Below are 22078 nucleotides of genomic sequence, written 5' to 3'. Positions count from 1 at the left end.
AATCTGAGAGGAGCCACAAATATCCTTCCACCCAGCGTTCCCCCAAGTCTCCCGATAAAAATGATACCTCACTTGTGTGGGTAGGCCTAGCGCCCGCGACAGGAAATGCCCCAAAGCGCAACATGGACACATCCAATTTTTTGAAAGAAAACAGAGGTGTTTTTTGCAAAGTGCCTACCTGTAGATTTTGGCCTCTAGCTCAGCCGGCACTTAGGGAAACTACCAAACCTGTGCATTTATGAAAACTAGAGACCTAGGGGAATCCAAGATAGGGTGACTTGTGGGGCTCTGACCAGGTTCTGTTACCCAGAATCCTTTGCAAACCTCGAAATTTGGCTAAAAAAACACATGTTCCTCACATTTCTGTGGCAGAAAGTTCTGGAATCTGAGAGGAGCCATAAATTTCCTTTCACCCAGCGTTCCCCCAAGTCTCCCAATAAAAATGATACCTCACTTGTGTGGGTAGGCCTAGCGCCCGCGACAGGATATGCCCCAAAGCTCAACGTGGACACATCCAATTTTTTGAAAGAAAACAGAGGTGTTTTTTGCAAAGTGCCTACCTGTAGATGTGGGCCTCTAGCTCAGCCGGCACCTAGGGAAACCTACCAAACCTTTGCATTTTTTAAAACTAGAGACCTAGGGGAATCCAAGATTGGGTGACTTGTGGGGCTCTGACAAGGTTCTGTTACCCAGAATCCGTTGCAAACCTCAAAATTTGGCAAAAAAAAACACATGATCCTCACATTTCTGTGGCAGAAAGTTCTGGAATCTGAGAGGAGCAACAAATTTCCTTCCACCCAGCTTTCCCCCAAGTCTCCCGATAAAAATGATACCAAACTTGTGTGGGTAGGCCTAGCGCCCGCGAAAGGAAATGCCCCAAAGCGCAACGTGGACACATCCAATTTTTTAAAAGAAAACAGAGGTGTTTTTTGCAAAGTGCCTACCTGTAGATTTTGGCCTCTAGCTCAGCCGGCACCTAGGGAAACCTACCAAACCTGTGCATTTTTGAAAACTAGAGACCTAGGGGAATCCAAGATGTGGTGACTTGTGGGGCTCTGACCAGGTTCTGTTACCCAGAATCCTTTGCAAACCTCAAAATTTGGCTAAAAAAACACATGTTCCTCACATTTTTGTGGCAGAAAGTTCTGGAATGTGAGAGGAGCCACAAATTTCCTTCGACGCAGCGTTCCCCCAAGTCTCCCGATAAAAATGATACCTCACTTGTGTGGGTAGGCCTAGTGCCCGCGACAGGAAATGCCCCAAAACGCAACGTGGACACATCCAATTTTTTGAAAGAAAACAGAGGTGTTTTTTGCAAAGTGCCTACCTGTAGATTTTGGCCTCTAGCTCAGCCGGCACCTAGGGAAACCTACCAAACATGTGCATTTTTGAAAACTAGAGACCTAGGGGAATCCAAGATGGGGTGACTTGTGGGGCTCTGACCAGGTTCTGTTACCCAGAATCCTTTGCAAACCTCAAAATGTGGCTAAAAAAACACATGTTCATCACATTTCTGTGGCAGAAAGTTTTGGAATCTGAGAGGAGCCACAAATATCCTTCCACCCAGCGTTCCCCCAAGTCTCCCGATAAAAATGATACCTCACTTGTGTGGGTAGGCCTAGCGCCCGCGACAGGAAATGCCCCAAAGCGCAACATGGACACATCCAATTTTTTGAAAGAAAACAGAGGTGTTTTTTGCAAAGTTCCTACCTGTAGATTTTGGCCTCTAGCTCAGCCGGCACTTAGGGAAACCTACCAAACCTGTGCATTTATGAAAACTAGAGACCTAGGGGAATCCAAGATAGGGTGACTTGTGGGGCTCTGACCAGGTTCTGTTACCCAGAATCCTTTGCAAACCTCGAAATTTGGCTAAAAAAACACATGTTCCTCACATTTCTGTGGCAGAAAGTTCTGGAATCTGAGAGGAGCCACAAATTTCCTTTCACCCAGCGTTCCCCCAAGTCTCCCAATAAAAATGATACCTCACTTGTGTGGGTAGGCCTAGCGCCCGCGACAGGATATGCCCCAAAGCTCAACGTGGACACATCCAATTTTTTGAAAGAACACAGAGGTGTTTTTTGCAAAGTTCGTACCTGTAGATGTGGGCCTCTAGCTCAGCCGGCACCTAGGGAAACCTACCAAACCTGTGCATTTTTTAAAACTAGAGACCTAGGGGAATCCAAGATGGGTTGACTTGTGGGGCTCTAACCAGGTTCTGTTACCCAGAATCCTTTGCAAACCTCAAAATTTGGCTAAAAAAACACATGTTCCTCCCATTTTTGTGGCAGAAAGTTCTGGAATCTGAGAGGAGACACAAAGTTCCTTCCACGCAGCGTTCCCCCAAGCCTCCCGATAAAAATGATACCTCACTTGTGTGGGTAGGCCTAGCGCCCGCGACAGGAAATGCCCCAAAGCGCAACGTGGACACATCCAATTTTTTGAAAGAAAACAGAGGTGTTTTTTGCAAAGTGCCTACCTGTAGATTTTGGCCTCTAGCTCAGCAGGCACCTAAGGAAATCTACCAAACCTGTGCATTTTTGAAAACTAGAGACCTAGGGGAATCCAAGATGGGGTGACTTGTGGGGCTGTGACCATGTTCTGTTACCCAGAATCCTTTGCAAACCTCAAAATTTGGCAAAAAAAACACATGTTCCTCACATTTCTGTGGCAGAAAGTTCTGGAATCTGAGAGGAGCCACACATTTCCTTTCACCCAGCGTTCCCCCAAGGCTCCCAATAAAAATGATACCTCACTTGTGTGGGTAGGCCTAGCGCCCGCGACAGGAAATGCCCCAAAGCGCAACGTGGACACATCCAATTTTTTGAAAGAAAACAGAGGTGTTTTTTCCAAAGTGCCTACCTGTAGATTTTGGCCTCTAGCTCAGCCGGCACCTAGGGAAACCTACCAAACCTGTGCATTTTTGAAAACTAGAGACCTAGGGGAATCCAAGATGGGGTGACTTGTGGGGCTCTGACCAGGTTCTGTTACCCAGAATCCTTTGCAAACCTCAAAATTTGGCTAAAAAAACACATGTTCCTCACATTTTTGTGGCAGAAAGTTCTGGAATTTGAGAGGAGCCACAAATTTCCTTCCACGCAGCGTTCCCCCAAGTCTCCCGATAAAAATGATACCTCACTTGTGTGGGTAGGCCTAGCGCCCGCAACAGGAAATGCCCCAAAGCGCAACGTGGACACATCCAATTTTTTGAAAGAAAACAGAGGTGTTTTTTGCAAAGTGCCTACCTGTAGATTTTGGCCTCTAGCTCAGCCGGCACCGAAGGAAACCTACCAAACCTGTGCATTTTTGAAAACTAGAGACCTAGGGGAATCCAAGATGGGGTGACTTGTGGGGCTCTGACCATGTTCTGTTACCCAGAATCCTTTGCAAACCTCAAAATTTGGAGAAAAAAACACATGTTCCTCCCATTTCTGTGGCAGAAAGTTCTGGAATCTGAGAGGAGCCACAAATTTCCTTTCACCCAGCGTTCCCCCAAGTCTCCCAATAAAAACGATACCTCACATTTGTGGGTAGGCCTAGCGCCCGCGACAGGAAATGCCCCAAAGCGCAACGTGGACACATCCAATTTTTTGAAAGAAAACAGAGGTGTTTTTTGCAAAGTGCCTACCTGTAGATTTTGGCCACTAGCTCAGATGGCACCTAGGGAAACCTACCAAACCTGTGCATTTTTGAAAACTAGAGACCTAGGGGAATCCAAGATGGGGTGACTTGTGGGGCTCTGACCAGGTTCTGTTACCCAGAATCCTTTGCAAACCTCGAAATTTGGCTAAAAACATGTTCCTCACATTTCTGTGGCAGAAAGTTCTGGAATCTGAGAGGAGCCACAAATTTCCTTTCACCCAGCGTTCCCCCAAGTCTCCCAATAAAAATGATAACTCACTTGTGTGGGTAGGCCTAGCACCCGCGACAGGATATGCACCAAAGCTCAACGTGGACACCTCCAATTTTTTGAAAGAAAACAGAGGTGTTTTTTGCAAAGTGCCTACCTGTAGATGTGGGCCTCTAGCTCAGCCGGCACCTAGGGAAACCTACCAAACCTGTGCATTTTTTAAAACTAGAGACCTAGGGGAATCCAAGATGGGTTGACTTGTGGGGCTCTAACCAGGTTCTGTTACCCAGAATCCTTTGCAAACCTCAAAATTTGGCTAAAAAAACACATGTTCCTCACATTTTTGTGGCAGAAAGTTCTGGAATCTGAGAGGAGACACAAAGTTCCTTCCACGCAGCGTTCCCCCAAGCCTCCCGATAAAAATGATACCTCACTTGTGTGGGTAGGCCTAGCGCCCGCGACAGGAAATGCCCCAAAGCGCAACGTGGACACATCCAATTTTTTGAAAGAAAACAGAGGTGTTTTTTGCAAAGTGCCTACCTGTAGATTTTGGCCTCTAGCTCAGCAGGCACCTAAGGAAATCTACCAAACCTGTGCATTTTTGAAAACTAGAGACCTAGGGGAATCCAAGATGGGGTGACTTGTGGGGCTGTGACCATGTTCTGTTACCCAGAATCCTTTGCAAACCTCAAAATTTGGCGAAAAAAACACATGTTCCTCACATTTCTGTGGCAGAAAGTTCTGGAATCTGAGAGGAGCCACACATTTCCTTTCACCCAGCGTTCCCCCAAGGCTCCCAATAAAAATGATACCTCACTTGTGTGGGTAGGCCTAGCGCCCGCGACAGGAAATGCCCCAAAGCGCAACGTGGACACATCCAATTTTTTGAAAGAAAACAGAGGTGTTTTTTGCAAAGTGCCTACCTGTAGATTTTGGCCTCTAGCTCAGCCGGCACCTAGGGAAACCTACCAAACCTGTGCATTTTTTAAAACTAGAGACCTAGGGGAATCCAAGATGGGGTGACTTGTGGGGCTCTGACCAGGTTCTGTTACCCAGAATCCTTTGCAAACCTCAAAATTTGGCTAAAAAAACACATGTTCCTCACATTTTTGTGGCAGAAAGTTCTGGAATTTGAGAGGAGCCACAAATTTCCTTCCACGCAGCGTTCCCCCAAGTCTCCCGATAAAAATGATACCTCACTTGTGTGGGTAGGCCTAGCGCCCGCGACAGGAAATGCCCCAAAGCGCAACGTGGACACATCCAATTTTTTGAAAGAAAACAGAGGTGTTTTTTGCAAAGTGCCTACCTGTAGATTTTGGCCACTAGCTCAGCCGGCACCTAGGGAAACCTACCAAACCTGTGCATTTTTGAAAACTAGAGACCTAGGGGAATCCAAGATGGGGTGACTTGTGGGGCTCTGACCAGGTTCTGTTACCCAGAATCCTTTGCAAACCTCGAAATTTGGCTAAAACATGTTCCTCACATTTCTGTGGCAGAAAGTTCTGGAATCTGAGAGGAGCCACAAATTTCCTTTCACCCAGCATTCCCCCAAGTCTCCCAATAAAAATGATAACTCACTTGTGTGGGTAGGCCTAGCACCCGCGACAGGATATGCACCAAAGCTCAACGTGGACACCTCCAATTTTTTGAAAGAAAACAGAGGTGTTTTTTGCAAAGTGCCTACCTGTAGATGTGGGCCTCTAGCTCAGCCGGCACCTAGGGAAACCTACCAAACCTGTGCATTTTTTAAAACTAGAGACCTAGGGGAATCCAAGATGGGTTGACTTGTGGGGCTCTAACCAGGTTCTGTTACCCAGAATCCTTGGCAAACCTCAAAATTTGGCTAAAAAAACACATGTTCCTCACATTTTTGTGGCAGAAAGTTCTGGAATCTGAGAGGAGACACAAATTTCCTTCCACGCACCGTTCCCCCAAGCCTCCCGATAAAAATGATACCTCACTTGTGTGGGTAGGCCTAGCGCCCGCGACAGGAAATGCCCCAAAGCGCAACGTGGACACATCCAATTTTTTGAAAGAAAACAGAGGTGTTTTTTGCAAAGCGCCTACCTGTAGATTTTGGCCTCTAGCTCAGCAGGCACCTAAGGAAACCTACCGAACCTGTGCATTTTTGAAAACTAGAGACCTAGGGGAATCCAAGATGGGGTGACTTGTGGGGCTCTGACCAGGTTCTGTTACCCAGAATCCTTTGCAAACCTCAAAATTTGGCTAAAAAAACACATGTTCCTCACATTTTTGTGGCAGAAAGTTCTGGAATGTGAGAGGAGCCACAAATTTCCTTCGACGCAGCGTTCCCCCAAGTCTCCCGATAAAAATGATACCTCACTTGTGTGGGTAGGCCTAGTGCCCGCGACAGGAAATGCCCCAAAGCGCAACATGGACACATCCAATTTTTTGAAAGAAAACAGAGGTGTTTTTTGCAAAGTTCCTACCTGTAGATTTTGGCCTCTAGCTCAGCCGGCACTTAGGGAAACCTACCAAACCTGTGCATTTATGAAAACTAGAGACCTAGGGGAATCCAAGATAGGGTGACTTGTGGGGCTCTGACCAGGTTCTGTTACCCAGAATCCTTTGCAAACCTCGAAATTTGGCTAAAAAAACACATGTTCCTCACATTTCTGTGGCAGAAAGTTTTGGAATCTGAGAGGAGCCACAAATTTCCTTTCACCCAGCGTTCCCCCAAGTCTCCCAATAAAAATGATACCTCACTTGTGTGGGTAGGCCTAGCGCCCGCGACAGGATATGCCCCAAAGCTCAACGTGGACACATCCAATTTTTTGAAAGAACACAGAGGTGTTTTTTGCAAAGTTCGTACCTGTAGATGTGGGCCTCTAGCTCAGCCGGCACCTAGGGAAACCTACCAAACCTGTGCATTTTTTAAAACTAGAGACCTAGGGGAATCCAAGATGGGTTGACTTGTGGGGCTCTAACCAGGTTCTGTTACCCAGAATCCTTTGCAAACCTCAAAATTTGGCTAAAAAAACACATGTTCCTCACATTTTTGTGGCAGAAAGTTCTGGAATCTGAGAGGAGACACAAAGTTCCTTCCACGCAGCGTTCCCCCAAGCCTCCCGATAAAAATGATACCTCACTTGTGTGGGTAGGCCTAGCGCCCGCGACAGGAAATGCCCCAAAGCGCAACGTGGACACATCCAATTTTTTGAAAGAAAACAGAGGTGTTTTTTGCAAAGTGCCTACCTGTAGATTTTGGCCTCTAGCTCAGCAGGCACCTAAGGAAATCTACCAAACCTGTGCATTTTTGAAAACTAGAGACCTAGGGGAATCCAAGATGGGGTGACTTGTGGGGCTGTGACCATGTTCTGTTACCCAGAATCCTTTGCAAACCTCAAAATTTGGCAAAAAAAACACATGTTCCTCACATTTCTGTGGCAGAAAGTTCTGGAATCTGAGAGGAGCCACACATTTCCTTTCACCCAGCGTTCCCCCAAGGCTCCCAATAAAAATGATACCTCACTTGTGTGGGTAGGCCTAGCGCCCGCGACAGGAAATGCCCCAAAGCGCAACGTGGACACATCCAATTTTTTGAAAGAAAACAGAGGTGTTTTTTCCAAAGTGCCTACCTGTAGATTTTGGCCTCTAGCTCAGCCGGCACCTAGGGAAACCTACCAAACCTGTGCATTTTTGAAAACTAGAGACCTAGGGGAATCCAAGATGGGGTGACTTGTGGGGCTCTGACCAGGTTCTGTTACCCAGAATCCTTTGCAAACCTCAAAATTTGGCTAAAAAAACACATGTTCCTCACATTTTTGTGGCAGAAAGTTCTGGAATTTGAGAGGAGCCACAAATTTCCTTCCACGCAGCGTTCCCCCAAGTCTCCCGATAAAAATGATACCTCACTTGTGTGGGTAGGCCTAGCGCCCGCAACAGGAAATGCCCCAAAGCGCAACGTGGACACATCCAATTTTTTGAAAGAAAACAGAGGTGTTTTTTGCAAAGTGCCTACCTGTAGATTTTGGCCTCTAGCTCAGCCGGCACCGAAGGAAACCTACCAAACCTGTGCATTTTTGAAAACTAGAGACCTAGGGGAATCCAAGATGGGGTGACTTGTGGGGCTCTGACCATGTTCTGTTACCCAGAATCCTTTGCAAACCTCAAAATTTGGAGAAAAAAACACATGTTCCTCCCATTTCTGTGGCAGAAAGTTCTGGAATCTGAGAGGAGCCACAAATTTCCTTTCACCCAGCGTTCCCCCAAGTCTCCCAATAAAAACGATACCTCACATTTGTGGGTAGGCCTAGCGCCCGCGACAGGAAATGCCCCAAAGCGCAACGTGGACACATCCAATTTTTTGAAAGAAAACAGAGGTGTTTTTTGCAAAGTGCCTACCTGTAGATTTTGGCCACTAGCTCAGCCGGCACCTAGGGAAACCTACCAAACCTGTGCATTTTTGAAAACTAGAGACCTAGGGGAATCCAAGATGGGGTGACTTGTGGGGCTCTGACCAGGTTCTGTTACCCAGAATCCTTTGCAAACCTCGAAATTTGGCTAAAAACATGTTCCTCACATTTCTGTGGCAGAAAGTTCTGGAATCTGAGAGGAGCCACAAATTTCCTTTCACCCAGCGTTCCCCCAAGTCTCCCAATAAAAATGATAACTCACTTGTGTGGGTAGGCCTAGCACCCGCGACAGGATATGCACCAAAGCTCAACGTGGACACCTCCAATTTTTTGAAAGAAAACAGAGGTGTTTTTTGCAAAGTGCCTACCTGTAGATGTGGGCCTCTAGCTCAGCCGGCACCTAGGGAAACCTACCAAACCTGTGCATTTTTTAAAACTAGAGACCTAGGGGAATCCAAGATGGGTTGACTTGTGGGGCTCTAACCAGGTTCTGTTACCCAGAATCCTTTGCAAACCTCAAAATTTGGCTAAAAAAACACATGTTCCTCACATTTTTGTGGCAGAAAGTTCTGGAATCTGAGAGGAGACACAAAGTTCCTTCCACGCAGCGTTCCCCCAAGCCTCCCGATAAAAATGATACCTCACTTGTGTGGGTAGGCCTAGCGCCCGCGACAGGAAATGCCCCAAAGCGCAACGTGGACACATCCAATTTTTTGAAAGAAAACAGAGGTGTTTTTTGCAAAGTGCCTACCTGTAGATTTTGGCCTCTAGCTCAGCAGGCACCTAAGGAAATCTACCAAACCTGTGCATTTTTGAAAACTAGAGACCTAGGGGAATCCAAGATGGGGTGACTTGTGGGGCTGTGACCATGTTCTGTTACCCAGAATCCTTTGCAAACCTCAAAATTTGGCGAAAAAAACACATGTTCCTCACATTTCTGTGGCAGAAAGTTCTGGAATCTGAGAGGAGCCACACATTTCCTTTCACCCAGCGTTCCCCCAAGGCTCCCAATAAAAATGATACCTCACTTGTGTGGGTAGGCCTAGCGCCCGCGACAGGAAATGCCCCAAAGCGCAACGTGGACACATCCAATTTTTTGAATGAAAACAGAGGTGTTTTTTGCAAAGTGCCTACCTGTAGATTTTGGCCTCTAGCTCAGCCGGCACCTAGGGAAACCTACCAAACCTGTGCATTTTTGAAAACTAGAGACCTAGGGGAATCCAAGATGGGGTGACTTGTGGGGCTCTGACCAGGTTCTGTTACCCAGAATCCTTTGCAAACCTCAAAATTTGGCTAAAAAAACACATGTTCCTCACATTTTTGTGGCAGAAAGTTCTGGAATTTGAGAGGAGCCACAAATTTCCTTCCACGCAGCGTTCCCCCAAGTCTCCCGATAAAAATGATACCTCACTTGTGTGGGTAGGCCTAGCGCCCGCGACAGGAAATGCCCCAAAGCGCAACGTGGACACATCCAATTTTTTGAAAGAAAACAGAGGTGTTTTTTGCAAAGTGCCTACCTGTAGATTTTGGCCACTAGCTCAGCCGGCACCTAGGGAAACCTACCAAACCTGTGCATTTTTGAAAACTAGAGACCTAGGGGAATCCAAGATGGGGTGACTTGTGGGGCTCTGACCAGGTTCTGTTACCCAGAATCCTTTGCAAACCTCGAAATTTGGCTAAAACATGTTCCTCACATTTCTGTGGCAGAAAGTTCTGGAATCTGAGAGGAGCCACAAATTTCCTTTCACCCAGCGTTCCCCCAAGTCTCCCAATAAAAATGATAACTCACTTGTGTGGGTAGGCCTAGCACCCGCGACAGGATATGCACCAAAGCTCAACGTGGACACCTCCAATTTTTTGAAAGAAAACAGAGGTGTTTTTTGCAAAGTGCCTACCTGTAGATGTGGGCCTCTAGCTCAGCCGGCACCTAGGGAAACCTACCAAACCTGTGCATTTTTTAAAACTAGAGACCTAGGGGAATCCAAGATGGGTTGACTTGTGGGGCTCTAACCAGGTTCTGTTACCCAGAATCCTTGGCAAACCTCAAAATTTGGCTAAAAAAACACATGTTCCTCACATTTTTGTGGCAGAAAGTTCTGGAATCTGAGAGGAGACACAAATTTCCTTCCACGCACCGTTCCCCCAAGCCTCCCGATAAAAATGATACCTCACTTGTGTGGGTAGGCCTAGCGCCCGCAACAGGAAATGCCCCAAAGCGCAACGTGGACACATCCAATTTTTTGAAAGAAAACAGAGGTGTTTTTTGCAAAGCGCCTACCTGTAGATTTTGGCCTCTAGCTCAGCAGGCACCTAAGGAAACCTACCGAACCTGTGCATTTTTGAAAACTAGAGACCTAGGGGAATCCAAGATGGGGTGACTTGTGGGGCTCTGACCAGGTTCTGTTACCCAGAATCCTTTGCAAACCTCAAAATTTGGCTAAAAAAACACATGTTCCTCACATTTCTGTGGCAGAAAGTTCTGGAATCTGAGAGGAGCCACAAATTTCCTTTCACCCAGCGTTCCCCCAAGTTTCCCAATAAAAATGATACCTCACTTGTGTGGGTAGGCCTAGCGCCCGCCACAGGATATGCCCCAAAGCTCAACGTGGACACATCCAATTTTTTGAAAGAAAACATAGGTGTTTTTTGCAAAGTGCCTACCTGTAGATGTGGGCCTCTAGCTCAGCTGGCACCTAGGGAAACCTACCAAACCTTTGCATTTTTGAAAACTAGAGACATAGGGGAATCCAAGATGGGGTGACTTGTGGGGCTCTGACCAGGTTCTGTTACCCAGAATCCTTTGCAAACCTCAAAATTTGGCTAAAAAAAACACATGTTCCTCACATTTCTGTGGCAGAAAGTTCTGGAATCTGAGAGGAGCCACAAATTTCCTTCCACCTAGCTTTCCCCCAAGTCTCCCGATAAAAATGATACCTCACTTGTGTGGGTCGGCCTAGTGCCCGCGACAGGAAATGCCCCAAAGCGCAACGTGGACACATCCAATTTTTTGAAAGAAAACAGAGGTGTTTTTTGCAAGATGCCTACCTGTAGATTTTGGCCTCTAGCTCAGCCGGCACCTAGAGAAACCTACCAAACCTGTGCATTTTTGAAAACTAGAGACCTAGGGGAATCCAAGATGGGGTGACTTGTGGGGCTCTGACCAGGTTCTGTTACCCAGAATCCTTTGCAAACCTCAAAATTTGGATAAAAAAAAACACATGTTCCTCACATTTATGTGGCAGAAAGTTCTGGAATGTGAGAGGAGCCACAAATTTCCTTCCACCCAGCGTTCCCCCAAGTCTCCCGATAAAAATGATACCTCACTTGAGTGGGTGGGCCTAGCGCCCGCGACAGGAAATGCCCAAAGCGCAATGTGTACACATCCAATTTTTTGAAAGAAAACAGAGGTGTTTTTTGCAAAGTGCCTACCTGTAGATTTTGGCCTCTAGCTCAGCCGGCACTTAGGGAAACCTACAAAACCTGTGCATTTTTGAAAACTAGAGACCTAGGGGATTCCAAGATGGGGTGACTTGTGGGGCTCTGAACAGGTTCTGTTACCCAGAATCCTTTGCAAACCTCGAAATTTGGCTAAAAAAACACATGTTCCTCACAGTTCTGTGGCAGAAAGTTCTGGAATCTGAGAGGAGCCACAAATTTCCTTTCACCCAGCGTTCCCCCAAGTCTCCCAATAAAAATGATACCTCACTTGTGTGGGTAGGCCTAGCGCCCGCGACAGGAAATGCCCCAAAGCGCAACGTTGACACATCCAATTTTTTGAAAGAAAACAGAGGTGTTTTTTGCAAAGTGCCTACCTGTAGATTTTGGCCTCTAGCTCAGCCGGCACCTAGGGAAACCTACCAAACCTGTACATTTTTGAAAACTAGAGACCTAGGGGAATCCAAGATGGGGTGACTTGTGGGGCTCTGACCAGGTTCTGTTACCCAGAATCCTTTGCAAACCTCAAAATTTGGCTAAAAAAACACATGTTCCTCACATTTCTGTGGCAGAAAGTTCTGGAATCTGAGAGGAGCCACAAATTTCCTTTCACCCAGCGTTCCCCCAAGTCTCCCAATAAAAATGATACCTCACTTGTGTGGGTAGGCCTAGCGCCCGCGACAGGATATGCCCCAAAGCTCAACGTGGACACATCCAATTTTTTGAAAGAAAACATAGGTGTTTTTTGCAAAGTGCCTACCTGTAGATGTGGGCCTCTAGCTCAGCCGGCACCTAGGGAAACCTACCAAACCTTTGCATTTTTGAAAACTAGAGACCTAGGGGAATCCAAGATGGGGTGACTTGTGGGGCTCTGACCAGGTTCTGTTACCCAGAATCCTTTGCAAACCTCAAAATTTGGCTAAAAAAAACACATGTTCCTCACATTTCTGTGGCAGAAAGTTCTGGAATCTGAGAGGAGCCACAAATTTCCTTCCACCTAGCTTTCCCCCAAGTCTCCCGATAAAAATGATACCTCACTTGTGTGGGTAGGCCTAGCGCCCGCGACAGGAAATGCCCCAAAGCGCAACGTGGACACATCCAATTTTTTGAAAGAAAACAGAGGTGTTTTTTGCAAAATGCCTACCTGTAGATTTTGGCCTCTAGCTCAGCCGGCACCTAGGGAAACCTACCAAACATGTGCATTTTTTAAAACTAGAGACCTAGGGGAATCCAAGATGGTGTGACTTGTGGGGCTCTGACCAGGTTCTGTTACCCAGAATCCTTTGCAAACCTCAAAATGTGGCTAAAAAAACACATGTTCCTCACCTTTCAGTGGCAGAAAGTTTTGGAATCTGAGAGGAGCAACAAATATCCTTCCACCCAGCGTTCCCCCATTTCTCCCGATAAAAATGATACCTCACTTGTGTGGGTAGGCCTAGCGCCCGCGACAGGAAATGCCCCAAAGCGCAACATGGACACATCCAATTTTTTGAAAGAAAACAGAGGTGTTTTTTGCAAGGTGCCTACCTGTAGATTTTGGCCTCTAGCTCAGCCGGCACTTAGGGAAACCTACCAAACCTGTGCATTTTTGAAAACTAGAGACCTAGGGGAATCCAAGATGGGGTGACTTGTGGGGCTCTGACCAGGTTCTGTTACCCAGAATCCTTTGCAAACCTCAAAATTTGGCTAAAAAAACACATGTTCCTCACATTTTTGTGGCAGAAAGTTCTGGAATGTGAGAGGAGCCACAAATTTCCTTCGACGCAGCGTTCCCCCAAGTCTCCCGATAAAAATGATACCTCACTTGTGTGGGTAGGCCTAGCGCCCGCGACAGGAAATGCCCCAAAACGCAACGTGGACACATCCAATTTTTTGAAAGAAAACAGAGGTGTTTTTTGCAAAGTGCCTACCTGTAGATTTTGGCCTCTAGCTCAGCCGGCACCTAGGGAAACCTACCAAACATGTGCATTTTTGAAAACTAGAGACCTAGGGGAATCCAAGATGGGGTGACTTGTGGGGCTCTGACCAGGTTCTGTTACCCAGAATCCTTTGCAAACCTCAAAATGTGGCTAAAAAAACACATGTTCATCACATTTCTGTGGCAGAAAGTTTTGGAATCTGAGAGGAGCCACAAATATCCTTCCACCCAGCGTTCCCCCAAGTCTCCCGATAAAAATGATACCTCACTTGTGTGGGTAGGCCTAGCGCCCGCGACAGGAAATGCCCCAAAGCGCAACATGGACACATCCAATTTTTTGAAAGAAAACAGAGGTGTTTTTTGCAAAGTGCCTACCTGTAGATTTTGGCCTCTAGCTCAGCCGGCACTTAGGGAAACCTACCAAACCTGTGCATTTTTTAAAACTAGAGACATAGGGGAATCCAAGATGGGGTGACTTGTGGGGCTCTGACCAGGTTCTGTTACCCAGAATCCTTTGCAAACCTCAAAATTTGGCAAAAAAAAACACATGTTCCTCACATTTCTGTGGCAGAAAGTTCTGGAATCTGAGAGGAGCCACAAATTTCCTTCCACCTAGCTTTCCCCCAAGTCTCCCGATAAAAATGATACCTCACTTGTGTGGGTCGGCCTAGTGCCCGCGACAGGAAATGCCCCAAAGCGCAACGTGGACACATCCAATTTTTTGAAAGAAAACAGAGGTGTTTTTTGCAAAGTTCCTACCTGTAGATTTTGGCCTCTAGCTCAGCCGGCACTTAGGGAAACCTACCAAACCTGTGCATTTTTGAAAACTAGAGACCTAGGGGATTCCAAGATGGGGTGACTTGTGGGGCTCTGACCAGGTTCTGTTACCCAGAATCCTTTGCAAACCTCGAAATTTGGCGAAAAAAACACATGTTCCTCACAGTTCTGTGGCAGAAAGTTCTGGAATCTGAGAGGAGCCACAAATTTCCTTCCACGCAGCGTTCCCCCAAGTCTCCCGATAAAAATGATACCTCACTTCTGTGGGTAGGCCTAGCGCCCGCGACAAGAAATGCCCCAAAGCGCAACGTGGACACATCCAATTTTTTGAATGAAAACAGAGGTGTTTTTTGCAAAGTGCCTACCTGTAGATTTTGGCCTCTAGCTCAGCCGGCACCTAGGGAAACCTATCAAACCTGTGCATTTTTGAAAACTAGAGACCTAGGGGAATCCAAGATGGGGTGACTTGTGGGGCTCTGACCAGGTTCTGTTACCCAGAATCCTTTGCAAACTTCAAAATTTGGCAAAAAAAAATACATGTTCCTCACATTTCTGTGACAGAAAGCTCTGGAATCTGAGAGGAGCCACAAATTTCCATCCACCCAGCGTTCCCCCAAGTCTCCCGATAAAAATGATACCTCACTTGTGTGGGTGGGCCTAGCGCCCGCGACAGGAAATGCCCAAAAACGCAATGTGTACACATCCAATTTTTTTAAAGAAAACAGAGGTGTTTTTTGCAAAGTGCCTACCTGTAGATTTTGGCCTCTAGCTCAGCCGGCACTTAGGGAAACCTACAAAACCTGTGCATTTTTGAAAACTAGAGACCTAGGGGATTCCAAGATGGGGTGACTTGTGGGGCTCTGACCAGGTTCTGTTACCCAGAATCCTTTGCAAACCTCGAAATTTGGCTAAAAAAACACATGTTCCTCACAGTTCTGTGGCAGAAAGTTCTGGAATCTGAGAGGAGCCACAAATTTCCTTTCACCCAGCGTTCCCCCAAGTCTCCCAATAAAAATGATACCTCACTTGTGTGGGTAGGCCTAGCGCCCGCGACGGGAAATGCCCCAAAGCGCAACGTTGACACATCCAATTTTTTGAAAGAAAACAGAGGTGTTTTTTGCAAAGTGCCTACCTGTAGATTTTGGCCTCTAGCTCAGCCGGCACCTAGGGAAACCTATCAAACCTGTGCATTTTTGAAAACTAGAGACCTAGGGGAATCCAAGATGGGGTGACTTGTGGGGCTCTGACCAGGTTCTGTTACCCAGAATCCTTTGCAAACTTCAAAATTTGGCAAAAAAAAATACATGTTCCTCACATTTCTGTGACAGAAAGCTCTGGAATCTGAGAGGAGCCACAAATTTCCATCCACCCAGCGTTCCCCCAAGTCTCCCGATAAAAATGATACCTCACTTGTGTGGGTGGGCCTAGCGCCCGCGACAGGAAATGCCCAAAGCGCAATGTGTACACATCCAATTTTTTTAAAGAAAACAGAGGTGTTTTTTGCAAAGTGCCTACCTGTAGATTTTGGCCTCTAGCTCAGCCGGCACTTAGGGAAACCTACAAAACCTGTGCATTTTTGAAAACTAGAGACCTAGGGGATTCCAAGATGGGGTGACTTGTGGGGCTCTGACCAGGTTCTGTTACCCAGAATCCTTTGCAAACCTCGAAATTTGGCTAAAAAAACACATGTTCCTCACAGTTCTGTGGCAGAAAGTTCTGGAATCTGAGAGGAGCCACAAATTTCCTTTCACCCAGCGTTCCCCCAAGTCTCCCAATAAAAATGATACCTCACTTGTGTGGGTAGGCCTAGCGCCCGCGACGGGAAATGCCCCAAAGCGCAACGTTGACACATCCAATTTTTTGAAAGAAAACAGAGGTGTTTTTTGCAAAGTGCCTACCTGTAGATTTTGGCCTCTAGCTCAGCCGGCACCTAGGGAAACCTACCAAACCTGTACATTTTTGAAAACTAGAGACCTAGGGGAATCCAAGATGGGGTGACTTGTGGGGCTCTGACCAGGTTCTGTTACCCAGAATCCTTTGCAAACCTCAAAATTTGGCTAAAAAAACACATGTTCCTCACATTTCTGTGGCAGAAAGTTCTGGAATCTGAGAGGAGCCACAAATTTCCTTTCACCCAGCGTTCCCCCAAGTCTCCCAATAAAAATGATACCTCACTTGTGTGGGTAGGCCTAGCGCCCGCGACAGGATATGCCCCAAAGCTCAACGTGGACACATCCAATTTTTTGAAAGAAAACATAGGTGTTTTTTGCAAAGTGCCTACCTGTAGATGTGGGCCTCTAGCTCAGCCGGCACCTAGGGAAACCTACCAAACCTTTGCATTTTTGAAAACTAGAGACCTAGGGGAATCCAAGATGGGGTGACTTGTGGGGCTCTGACCAGGTTCTGTTACCCAGAATCCTTTGCAAACCTCAAAATTTGGCTAAAAAAAACACATGTTCCTCACATTTCTGTGGCAGAAAGTTCTGGAATCTGAGAGGAGCCACAAATTTCCTTCCACCTAGCTTTCCCCCAAGTCTCCCGATAAAAATGATACCTCACTTGTGTGGGTAGGCCTAGCGCCCGCGACAGGAAATGCCCCAAAGCGCAACGTGGACACATCCAATTTTTTGAAAGAAAACAGAGGTGTTTTTTGCAAAATGCCTACCTGTAGATTTTGGCCTCTAGCTCAGCCGGCACCTAGGGAAACCTACCAAACATGTGCATTTTTTAAAACTAGAGACCTAGGGGAATCCAAGATGGTGTGACTTGTGGGGCTCTGACCAGGTTCTGTTACCCAGAATCCTTTGCAAACCTCAAAATGTGGCTAAAAAAACACATGTTCCTCACCTTTCAGTGGCAGAAAGTTTTGGAATCTGAGAGGAGCAACAAATATCCTTCCACCCAGCGTTCCCCCATTTCTCCCGATAAAAATGATACCTCACTTGTGTGGGTAGGCCTAGCGCCCGCGACAGGAAATGCCCCAAAGCGCAACATGGACACATCCAATTTTTTGAAAGAAAACAGAGGTGTTTTTTGCAAGGTGCCTACCTGTAGATTTTGGCCTCTAGCTCAGCCGGCACTTAGGGAAACCTACCAAACCTGTGCATTTTTGAAAACTAGAGACCTAGGGGAATCCAAGATGGGGTGACTTGTGGGGCTCTGACCAGGTTCTGTTACCCAGAATCCTTTGCAAACCTCAAAATTTGGCTAAAAAAACACATGTTCCTCACATTTTTGTGGCAGAAAGTTCTGGAATGTGAGAGGAGCCACAAATTTCCTTCGACGCAGCGTTCCCCCAAGTCTCCCGATAAAAATGATACCTCACTTGTGTGGGTAGGCCTAGCGCCCGCGACAGGAAATGCCCCAAAACGCAACGTGGACACATCCAATTTTTTGAAAGAAAACAGAGGTGTTTTTTGCAAAGTGCCTACCTGTAGATTTTGGCCTCTAGCTCAGCCGGCACCTAGGGAAACCTACCAAACATGTGCATTTTTGAAAACTAGAGACCTAGGGGAATCCAAGATGGGGTGACTTGTGGGGCTCTGACCAGGTTCTGTTACCCAGAATCCTTTGCAAACCTCAAAATGTGGCTAAAAAAACACATGTTCATCACATTTCTGTGGCAGAAAGTTTTGGAATCTGAGAGGAGCCACAAATATCCTTCCACCCAGCGTTCCCCCAAGTCTCCCGATAAAAATGATACCTCACTTGTGTGGGTAGGCCTAGCGCCCGCGACAGGAAATGCCCCAAAGCGCAACATGGACACATCCAATTTTTTGAAAGAAAACAGAGGTGTTTTTTGCAAAGTGCCTACCTGTAGATTTTGGCCTCTAGCTCAGCCGGCACTTAGGGAAACCTACCAAACCTGTGCATTTATGAAAACTAGAGACCTAGGGGAATCCAAGATAGGGTGACTTGTGGGGCTCTGACCAGGTTCTGTTACCCAGAATCCTTTGCAAACCTCGAAATTTGGCTAAAAAAACACATGTTCCTCACATTTCTGTGGCAGAAAGTTCTGGAATCTGAGAGGAGCCACAAATTTCCTTTCACCCAGCGTTCCCCCAAGTCTCCCAATAAAAATGATACCTCACTTGTGTGGGTAGGCCTAGCGCCCGCGACAGGATATGCCCCAAAGCTCAACGTGGACACATCCAATTTTTTGAAAGAACACAGAGGTGTTTTTTGCAAAGTTCGTACCTGTAGATGTGGGCCTCTAGCTCAGCCGGCACCTAGGGAAACCTACCAAACCTGTGCATTTTTTAAAACTAGAGACCTAGGGGAATCCAAGATGGGTTGACTTGTGGGGCTCTAACCAGGTTCTGTTACCCAGAATCCTTTGCAAACCTCAAAATTTGGCTAAAAAAACACATGTTCCTCACATTTTTGTGGCAGAAAGTTCTGGAATCTGAGAGGAGACACAAAGTTCCTTCCACGCAGCGTTCCCCCAAGCCTCCCGATAAAAATGATACCTCACTTGTGTGGGTAGGCCTAGCGCCCGCGACAGGAAATGCCCCAAAGCGCAACGTGGACACATCCAATTTTTTGAAAGAAAACAGAGGTGTTTTTTGCAAAGTGCCTACCTGTAGATTTTGGCCTCTAGCTCAGCAGGCACCTAAGGAAATCTACCAAACCTGTGCATTTTTGAAAACTAGAGACCTAGGGGAATCCAAGATGGGGTGACTTGTGGGGCTGTGACCATGTTCTGTTACCCAGAATCCTTTGCAAACCTCAAAATTTGGCTAAAAAAAACACATGTTCCTCACATTTCTCTGGCAGAAAGTTCTGGAATCTGAGAGGAGCCACACATTTCCTTTCACCCAGCGTTCCCCCAAGGCTCCCAATAAAAATGATACCTCACTTGTGTGGGTAGGCCTAGCGCCCGTGACAGGAAATGCCGCAAAGCGCAACGTGGACACATCCAATTTTTTGAAAGAAAACAGAGGTGTTTTTTCCAAAGTGCCTACCTGTAGATTTTGGCCTCTAGCTCAGCCGGCACCTAGGGAAACCTACCAAACCTGTGCATTTTTGAAAACTAGAGACCTAGGGGAATCCAAGATGGGGTGACTTGTGGGGCTCTGACCAGGTTCTGTTACCCAGAATCCTTTGCAAACCTCAAAATTTGGCTAAAAAAACACATGTTCCTCACATTTTTGTGGCAGAAAGTTCTGGAATTTGAGAGGAGCCACAAATTTCCTTCCACGCAGCGTTCCCCCAAGTCTCCCGATAAAAATGATACCTCACTTGTGTGGGTAGGCCTAGCGCCCGCAACAGGAAATGCCCCAAAGCGCAACGTGGACACATCCAATTTTTTGAAAGAAAACAGAGGTGTTTTTTGCAAAGTGCCTACCTGTAGATTTTGGCCTCTAGCTCAGCCGGCACCGAAGGAAACCTACCAAACCTGTGCATTTTTGAAAACTAGAGACCTAGGGGAATCCATGATGGGGTGACTTGTGGGGCTCTGACCATGTTCTGTTACCCAGAATCCTTTGCAAACCTCAAAATTTGGAGAAAAAAACACATGTTCCTCCCATTTCTGTGGCAGAAAGTTCTGGAATCTGAGAGGAGCCACAAATTTCCTTTCACCCAGCGTTCCCCAAAGTCTCCCAATAAAAACGATACCTCACATTTGTGGGTAGGCCTAGCGCCCGCGACAGGAAATGCCCCAAAGCGCAACGTGGACACATCCAATTTTTTGAAAGAAAACAGAGGTGTTTTTTGCAAAGTGCCTACCTGTAGATTTTGGCCACTAGCTCAGCCGGCACCTAGGGAAACCTACCAAACCTGTGCATTTTTTAAAACTAGAGACCTAGGGGAATCCAAGATGGGGTGACTTGTGGGGCTCTGACCAGGTTCTGTTACCCAGAATCCTTTGCAAACCTCGAAATTTGGCTAAAAACATGTTCCTCACATTTCTGTGGCAGAAAGTTCTGGAATCTGAGAGGAGCCACAAATTTCCTTTCACCCAGCGTTCCCCCAAGTCTCCCAATAAAAATGATAACTCACTTGTGTGGGTAGGCCTAGCACCCGCGACGGGATATGCACCAAAGCTCAACGTGGACACCTCCAATTTTTTGAAAGAAAACAGAGGTGTTTTTTGCAAAGTGCCTACCTGTAGATGTGGGCCTCTAGCTCAGCCGGCACCTAGGGAAACCTACCAAACCTGTGCATTTTTTAAAACTAGAGACCTAGGGGAATCCAAGATGGGTTGACTTGTGGGGCTCTAACCAGTTTCTGTTACCCAGAATCCTTGGCAAACCTCAAAATTTGGCTAAAAAAACACATGTTCCTCACATTTTTGTGGCAGAAAGTTCTGGAATCTGAGAGGAGACACAAATTTCCTTCCACGCACCGTTCCCCCAAGCCTCCCGATAAAAATGATACCTCACTTGTGTGGGTAGGCCTAGCGCCCGCGACAGGAAATGCCCCAAAGCGCAACGTGGACACATCCAATTTTTTGAAAGAAAACAGAGGTGTTTTTTGCAAAGTGCCTACCTGTAGATTTTGGCCTCTAGCTCAGCAGACACCTAAGGAAACCTACCGATCCTGTGCATTTTTGAAAACTAGAGACCTAGGGGAATCCAAGATGGGGTGACTTGTGGGGCTCTGACCAGGTTCTGTTACCCAGAATCCTTTGCAAACCTCAAAATTTGGCTAAAAAAACACATGTTCCTCACATTTCTGTGGCAGAAAGTTCTGGAATCTGAGAGGAGCCACAAATTTCCTTTCACCCAGCGTTCCCCCAAGTCTCCCAATAAAAATGATACCTCACTTGTGTGGGTAGGCCTAGCGCCCGCGACAGGATATGCCCCAAAGCTCAACGTGGACACATCCAATTTTTTGAAAGAAAACATAGGTGTTTTTTGCAAAGTGCCTACCTGTAGATGTGGGCCTCTAGCTCAGCCGGCACCTAGGGAAACCTACCAAACCTTTGCATTTTTGAAAACTAGAGACCTAGGGGAATCCAAGATGGGGTGACTTGTGGGGCTCTGACCAGGTTCTGTTACCCAGAATCCTTTGCAAACCTCAAAATTTGGCTAAAAAAAACACATGTTCCTCACATTTCTGTGGCAGAAAGTTCTGGAATCTGAGAGGAGACACAAATTTCCTTCCACCTAGCTTTCCCCCAAGTCTCCCGATAAAAATGATACCTCACTTGTGTGGGTCGGCCTAGTGCCCGCGACAGGAAATGCCCCAAAGCGCAACGTGGACACATCCAATTTTTTGAAAGAAAACAGAGGTGTTTTTTGCAAAGTGCCTACCTGTAGATTTTGGCCACTAGCTCAGCCGGCACCTAGGGAAACCAACCAAACCTGTGCATTTTTGAAAACTAGAGACCTAGGGGAATCCAAGATGGGGTGACTTGTGGGGCTCTGACCAGGTTCTGTTACCCAGAATCCTTTGCAAACCTCGAAATTTGGCTAAAACATGTTCCTCACATTTCTGTGGCAGAAAGTTCTGGAATCTGAGAGGAGCCACAAATTTCCTTTCACCCAGCGTTCCCCCAAGTCTCCCAATAAAAATGATAACTCACTTGTGTGGGTAGGCCTAGCACCCGCGACAGGATATGCACCAAAGCTCAACGTGGACACCTCCAATTTTTTGAAAGAAAACAGAGGTGTTTTTTGCAAAGTGCCTACCTGTAGATGTGGGCCTCTAGCTCAGCCGGCACCTAGGGAAACCTACCAAACCTGTGCATTTTTGAAAACTAGAGACCTAGGGGAATCC

Source organism: Pleurodeles waltl, chromosome 3_1 (genome assembly GCF_031143425.1).
Source record: "Pleurodeles waltl isolate 20211129_DDA chromosome 3_1, aPleWal1.hap1.20221129, whole genome shotgun sequence".
In the NCBI taxonomy this organism is placed as follows: Eukaryota; Metazoa; Chordata; class Amphibia; order Caudata; family Salamandridae; genus Pleurodeles; species Pleurodeles waltl.
The sequence above is the reverse complement of the archived record's forward strand: the minus strand, read 5'-3'. Positions refer to the sequence as shown.